The following is a 7,610-nucleotide window of genomic DNA, read 5'->3' on the forward strand; positions in this document are numbered from 1 at the left end:
CACATTTGGGGCTTATCTGATTCTGGTTCTGATTGTGGCACCTGAATCCAATGCTGCCGGGCACAGATAATCAAAGGAGTTCACCAAATGTGGTGTCAGGTATGTTGAATTGATAATGTGAGAGCGAAGGGGGGCTGGTTTAATTTTGGGGGCAAGGGAGAATAAATTGACCTGGTTATAATTAGGCAGAAGTAGAGAGAGTAGATCTGAGAATTCTGAGAGAAAATTGCCATTGGGTTTGAAAGGCCGGTAGACTAGGAGGAATAAAATAGGAAGATGCTTCTTAACCCAAAATGTTACGCGTTCAAATGAGGCAAATTCCCCATACAGGCTTATAGGCAAAACAGTCCTTGAATATAACTGCGACTCCCCCACCTCTGACAGATGGCGGGGGTTTCTGAGCATAAGAATAGGCTGCAGGGTCATTCAGGAAATGTCAATATTATTGGACGTAATGAAATCATTGCATATAAATGATTTATTGTTCAATGACCTTACATCTAAAAGGCAGATTTTTATGGGAAAATCTGGGAGATTACCAATATTAATTTTTCTGCTAGTGTCTGCCAGAGTAGATTTTTGGGGTTTATATGCATGTTTGTTTAGTGTGCATATATTTCTTATTTAAGTGGAGTTATAATGAAATGTAAGGGGCGCAAGACGAGATCAGCTAGACAGCTATCGTGAGTGTTCGCTTATTGCTGGTTAGTGGCCCATTTAATCTAACCAGAAGCAAGTTCAGCATTTCTTGGGGTTCGCCAACTTTTATCGAAAGTTTATTAGGAACTTCAGCTCCATTGCGGCCCCTCTGCATGCGCCCCACCTTAATCCAGTTTCAAGTAGTCCGGGTTGGCAGACCTAGCTTTCAAAAGATCAATCCAAAAGGTTAGAAACCACTTGTTTAGTTATATTATCTGCTGCGTAAAATCTTAATTTTAAAAGTGATTAAAGCTGTCAAATAAATGTAATATGTAAATATACTTTACAATAACGTTCAGTCATTTATAAGCCTTAAGTTAATGATTAACTAATCATTTTCAAAACATTAATGTACATTTGTAGATTATTAATATGTGCTATGTTCATGTATTTGCATGGAATCATATTCATTTACAAACCTTTAGTTAATCATGAAATGATCATGAACAAATTGTTAATAAAAGATTAATAAGTAATGGTTTGATGTATTGTGAATCACTTTCATTCATCATTCAAAGATTTGGACGTATGCAAATATCAGTTTTTCTGTACACATGGGTGAATCATGAACACATGATTAGTATGTGATCAGTATATAATTTGTTGATGTGATATTAATCACTTCGAAGTGTGGTACACCACAAAAATGTGCAATCACTTTTGTCTTTATTTAATTGTATGAGCTGAACATTATTTTGGGGGAATTGTTCGGTCTTTATATAATGTCTAATAACATTGGGGACTGTCATGTTATTTTATTTTTCATGTGTTATGGAACGCAGCACAGTAATTGTGAGCAGCATTAAGGTGGAACTTTTGTCACATGAACAGTTGCGCAGGGGTGGTCTCTAGGGGAAACATCCACCCACAACTCAAACCTCAGATAAACCTGAATGACGAACAGTTCACCTTGTGTCCTCATTGCTGCTGCACTTTTTCTGTATTTTATAGGTGAGTAAAAATGATCAATGTCAACCTCTGAAAGCCTAAAGTTATTGGTACGAGTGTTGTTGAGACATTGTGAGTGTGTTTTAGGCATTTCTGTCAAGGTTTAAATACTTAAGAGCCCATCACTATCTCAGCGGCAGGTTCAGACATAACCTGCGTTTAGTCACAAAGTTTAATTTGGGCTCCTGTGTTACAATGTTACACAATTACTATACAGTTAAAATGTGAAAAGCTTCTCTTAGACTATTATTGTTTAGTATCTTTACACTGAAATTGTTCGTATTTCTCTGAGTTAAAGTTTTGTTTGAATTGAGTGTGAAGGTACAGAGTCACCGCAGACTGAAAGTTGTTTGCTTTAAAAATACAGTTGATTTGCAACATATTGCTATAGTAGCCTTGATTCAAATTCAAGTTCAAAGCACTTATTGTCATAAATACAGGCCTGTACAATCACTTATTTATGTGTGAAAGAATGTACTAGAATGTTGTGCGAAGTACACTAGAAATAAAATGGTTGGATAAATAGACTTCGTATGCACTTAAGTCAAAAGCATTGACTGAAACTGATTCATGGAACTGTTATGTTTACTTATGTTGTTGTGAATTAAACGACCAGATGCAACCTGGATAACAAATGGCACACCTCGTGTCCCCATTGCTGCTGCACTTTATCTGTATTTTACAGATTTTCTATTTTGTTACTTCAGTACCATCCCTGGGACCCGTATACACAATTCATCATGTACAAATAGATTTTCACGACTAGTTACGTGTTGCAAACAAATGTTTTAAATATTTTGTTTATTTGTTGTAAAGCAAAAGCTTTCATAAACTAAATATGACCAAAAGAACATAACTTTTTTAGTTTATTTTATTTTATAAATTCTATAAAATATAATACCAGGTACATTTTGAAAAACAAAAAAATTGTATCATTCAGAATTGTGGAAAATAATGACAGACAGTGATAAAGTAAAATTATATAGTGTGAATTTAATTTTGAACTTTTTACTACACATAACGTAAATGCTCAATAATAATTTGACAGAACTTGCTCCCATCCAGCTGCTGAAGCAAACCGCTTCCCTGAGAGGATGTGGTCCCTCTGTCATCAGTCCCTGAACAAATTACAATAATTGACATTCAATGTTTGTCTTGTGTATGCTAAATGCCAATGTATTTTGCTAAATATAATTAAAACATGTTGGCCCTCAAGCTTTAGCTTATCTGGCTAATCACTGTACCCACCATACAGGTGACATGAGCTGCCAGCTGTGATTTGTGCCGTAACTTCATAATGCTTACTTTGAATTGAAAAGTTGTTAAACAACTAAATTTAAACATTTAATGAAAAGTTAAATGCAAATGTAGTTACATTTGTACGACAGGCTGGACTGCTCCTGCTGTCCTCTCTCCACCATATTCTTTGTGTAAAATCAATGAGCGTGGTGGGTCAAAGGTCATGACGTCATTATCACAGTTAAGAGCGAATCCCCAACAAAATCTTAATAAATTGTTCATCAGAGTTGCTGTAATTTACTGCTGCTAAGCTTCCAGCAGCAGACGTATGTCACAGCTTTTTTGGATTGATATTCCATACCTGACCTTGGTTATTTTGCCTTGTTTTTGGTGTGGTGAAAGAAAACTTACTCCAACACATTATTTTAGGGAGCAAGGAGCAGACAGCTCATTTCATAAAACTGAGGGGGCAAAATGATGACCTGTTCACTGGGGCCAAAAATGTGTTTACCATCACAGGGAAAAAAGCAGTGACTTCTTACTTCGTTGTTTTTTAACCGGAAATAGGGCATCCAAGTTAATTATATCTATTCCTCATCTATTTATTCATCTATCTATTAGTTATAGGGTATTGTGTCTGTACTGCTGTATCACCTTGTACAATCCATTATGTTTGGACCCTATGTTACCCTCATATATATTGTATTTGTTATGTCCCCCCAAAAAAGTTCAGGGGACAAGAGGGGAGTAATACAATGATGAAGGGATATTTTAAATAAGGTAAACCATGTGTATTTTAAAATAAAATCTAAAGGCAAGCTTCCTCCAAAAACAAACTACAATTACACAAACGATTATCTGAAATATCACTTCTTATGACCACCACACAGCTTCCTTTCTCGCTGGCAGCAGACATAGCTTGGATCCCGCTTTAAACTTAAAGTGATACGGATCAGCTGCTGCCTCATCAGCTGTTGCAACCAGGGGAGAAAAAAAACATAAGGAGGAACCCCAAATAAAACCAATGCAGGTAACATTATTGTTTTCCTTTTCTCTTGCTTTCTCTCTGTCATTAGGGCAATTCTAGAGGATATGGGTCTGCAGGGGAAAGTGACCCCCTTGCGGCTAAAGAAAATTGGATAATAAAAAACAAAAAAAACAAAGTATGTGCATGTGAAAATCGAAAATGATGTTTGTTTTAACCAAACAACTTGATGAAACACTTAACCTGAAAATTGTTTTTCTGCTGCTATTTGACTACCATAATGGATTTCTTCTGTTACTCCGGTGTTGGGATTTCAAGTATCCTGGGTCAGGAGGGGGAGTAAATGGGAAACCCACTGCTGCTGCTTGGCCATGGTTTTTCCTCATGGATGGGGTGTTGGGACAGAGGCATTCTACCGACCCTCCTGTCATAGGCCCTTAATCCCCAAGGACCAACCAGGGCCAAGTTCAGCATTGGGTGATTCAGGAGGAGGAGCAGAAGCAGGTATAGGATAAATGTATAGGATGACAGCCGTCCAGCATCAGGGAAGAAGAGGAGGGAGAGAGATAATAAGCTTTTAGAGCTCATCAAGATAGATATGAGGCTGCAGAGAGAGGCGGAAGAGAGGAGAGAGCAGGAGAGAATGGACAGACTTTTTCTTTAGTAGAAAAACTGGTAGAAAAGTAAATCTTCATGAAATTCCACAATGTTCCTGTAAATATTTGTTCACATAATGTTCATCAAATGTAAATATACACTCACCGGCCACTTTATTAGGTACACCTTGCTAGTACCAGGTTGGACCCCCTTTTGCCTTCAGAACTGCCTTAATTCTTCGAAGCATAGATTCAACAAGGCGTGGCGTTTAAACGATGCTCAATTGGTACTAAGGGCCCCAAAGTGTGCCAAGAAAATATCCCCCACACCATTACACCACCACCACCAGCCTGACGTGTTGATACAAGGCAGGATGGATACAAGGCAGGATGGATCCCTGCTTTCATGTTGTTTACGCCAAATTCTGACCCTACCATCTGAATGTCGCAGCTGAAATCGAGACTCATCAGACCAGGCAACGTTTTTCCAATCTTCTATTGTCCAATTTTAGTGAGCCTGTGCGAATTGTAGCCTCAGTTTCCTGTTCTTAGCTGACAGGAGTGGCACCCGGTGTGGTCTTCTGCTGCTGTAGCCCATCTGCTTCAAGGTTCGACGTGTTGTGCGTTCAGGGATGGTATTCTGCAAACCTTGGTTGTAACGAGTGGTTATTTGAGTTACTGTTGCCTTTCTATCATCTCGAACCACTCTGCCCATTCTCCTCTGCCCTCTGACATCAACAAGGCATTTTCGTCCACACAACTGCCGCTCACTGGATATTTTCTCTTTTTCGGACCATTCTCTGTAAACCCTAGAGATGGTTGTGCGTGAAAATCCCAGTAGATCAGCAGTTTTTGAAATACTCAGACCAGCCCGTCTGGCACCAACAACCATGCCACGTTCAAAGTAATTTAAATCCCCTTTCTTCCCCATTCTGATGCTCGGTTTGAACTTCAGCAAGTCATCTTCACCACGTCTAGATGCCTAAATGCATTGAGTTGCTGCCATGTGATTGGCTGATTAGTTATTTGTGTTAAACAATTGAACAGGTGTGCCTAATAAAGTGGCAGGTGAGTGTATTGTTCATAATTTTAAATGCATTAAAGAAAATATTTTAATGGATTTATTTCTAATGTCTATTGAACTATTTACAACAAGAAACATAACACAAGAACCTGAGTACAATTGAACTTATTAAAATTATATATATAATTTAAAGTCTTTTCAGCTGAGCAGAGGGTCCCTGGAGGTGATGCTGAACCTGGATGGGGTGCCACAATTGATGCCCGGGTTACCACCTGGCTCAAGGCTGATAACAAAAAGGGAGGCCACACACAAATAAATCAATCAGAAGTAATTCATTTAGCTCAACTAATACAGCATATTAATTAACTGGTGGGGTGTGTAAGCATGAGAGACATCAGTTGTGTCAGAAGTGTGTGGATGAGTGACAATATAATGTGATGTGTGTTTGGTGCAGCAAACCAAACAAAGGAAGAAGGATAAGGCTGGTGCAGTAGGCCCTGCTGAGAGACAGACTCCCAGAAGAACAGTCTTTTATGCCTTCTTTGATGCCCCACCCAGATCAGGGAGCAGGTGATTGTCCCAGCTCCACCCACCAGCTAACTCCCAGTATCTGAAACCAGCACAGAGCAAGGCACGCAGGCAGAGTGGGAAGGTCGTCACATCTGTCAGTGGGACATCAGTTGGTGTGGTCTCCAGGGTTAGTTTTGGGGGGCATCTCTCCACTGTCCACCGCATCGTCCATTGAGTGTGTTTGCACGACTGACACAATCGACAGCTACCATGTCACTAAGATATTTCCAGAAAGCGACAAGAATAATTTATAATAAAAATGTTCAATAGCACTTTCAACTTTAGAATTATTTTACCTACCTATTAAAGGTTTAGTGTGTAAGATTTAGTGACATTTAGTGGTGACGTTGAATGTTGCAGCTGAATACCCCTCACTGTTGAGAAATTTTGGAACATCCTCACACATTACTGTATATGCCACTATATATTATGTATATTGTATATTACACATATCTGTACAGGAGAATAGAGCCTGTCTAATTCCAGAGATACTCCCTTCTCTCTCTTAGCAGTACTCAAGGTCAGGTTATAGATAAAGGGCCAACCAGCAGTGCATTGTAGTGTCTACGCTGAGGGACTGTCATATCTAACTCAGATGCTTCAGCGAGAGAGGCACCAACTTCAACTCTCACCAACTTTAACTCTTTGGTGTATTTCACCAGTTGCAAGACGTAAGGACACAATGTGATTTAGGAATAAATACTTTAGGCTTAGCTATCCCATAGGATGCGAACACCTCCATGTAACATAGAGAGTCACAGCAATTCTAGCCAATTATGGATGTGCTGTTAGAATGGGTGATGCAAGTAGAGGAAGATATATGGGGATGCTGTGGGAGACATCTTCAGACTTGTGGGGAACAATTGCTCATGTTACTCTGTTAGCGTTTTGTAACACGTATCTGCGTCACCGTGGGTTCCTCGTCATGAACACAAGGGGGAATCAGGTAGGTTTCTTCTAAGTCTCTTTATTTTCCAATATTATCACACATACAAATATACAACACCAGACACGTCTCTTCGTTTGCTGTGTGCTGGTTCCTGGGCGATCCCCGCGCCCCAGCGCGCTACTGCTGATAAAGGGGAGAGAGTCATTAGTTGAACTGGAACACCTGTGTACAATCAGACTCTCTCCCTGGCACCGATCCCAGAACCCCATCTCCACTCCCTCCCTCCTGCAGCCGACGCTGACCACGCCCCACTACCACACGTTTGTATATTGTTTCACCTTCTGGTCTCCTTGATGCATCAAGTCTATATTAAAATCTTCTGCATAAAGAGCTTGACAAGAGCAGCCCCCGCTAGCCGCCGCGGAGCCACCTAGCTTAGCCTCCGCTAGCAGTCCCTCGACTTGTCCCGTGCAGCCGGGAGCCCAGGGCGGCTGGGTGACTGTCCGGAGGGGGCATAGTGCTATCTTAAAAAGCCCACGATTAAAGACCCGCCAGCTCACGTTCAAACAGATTCTCGCCACTCAACGACACACCCGTTGAGAAGCAAACTCTGGTCATTGGCGACTCGGTTCTGAGAAACGTGAGGTTAGCGACACCAGC

This window comes from Hippoglossus hippoglossus, chromosome 13 (genome assembly GCF_009819705.1).
Source record: "Hippoglossus hippoglossus isolate fHipHip1 chromosome 13, fHipHip1.pri, whole genome shotgun sequence".
Classification (NCBI taxonomy): Eukaryota; Metazoa; Chordata; class Actinopteri; order Pleuronectiformes; family Pleuronectidae; genus Hippoglossus; species Hippoglossus hippoglossus.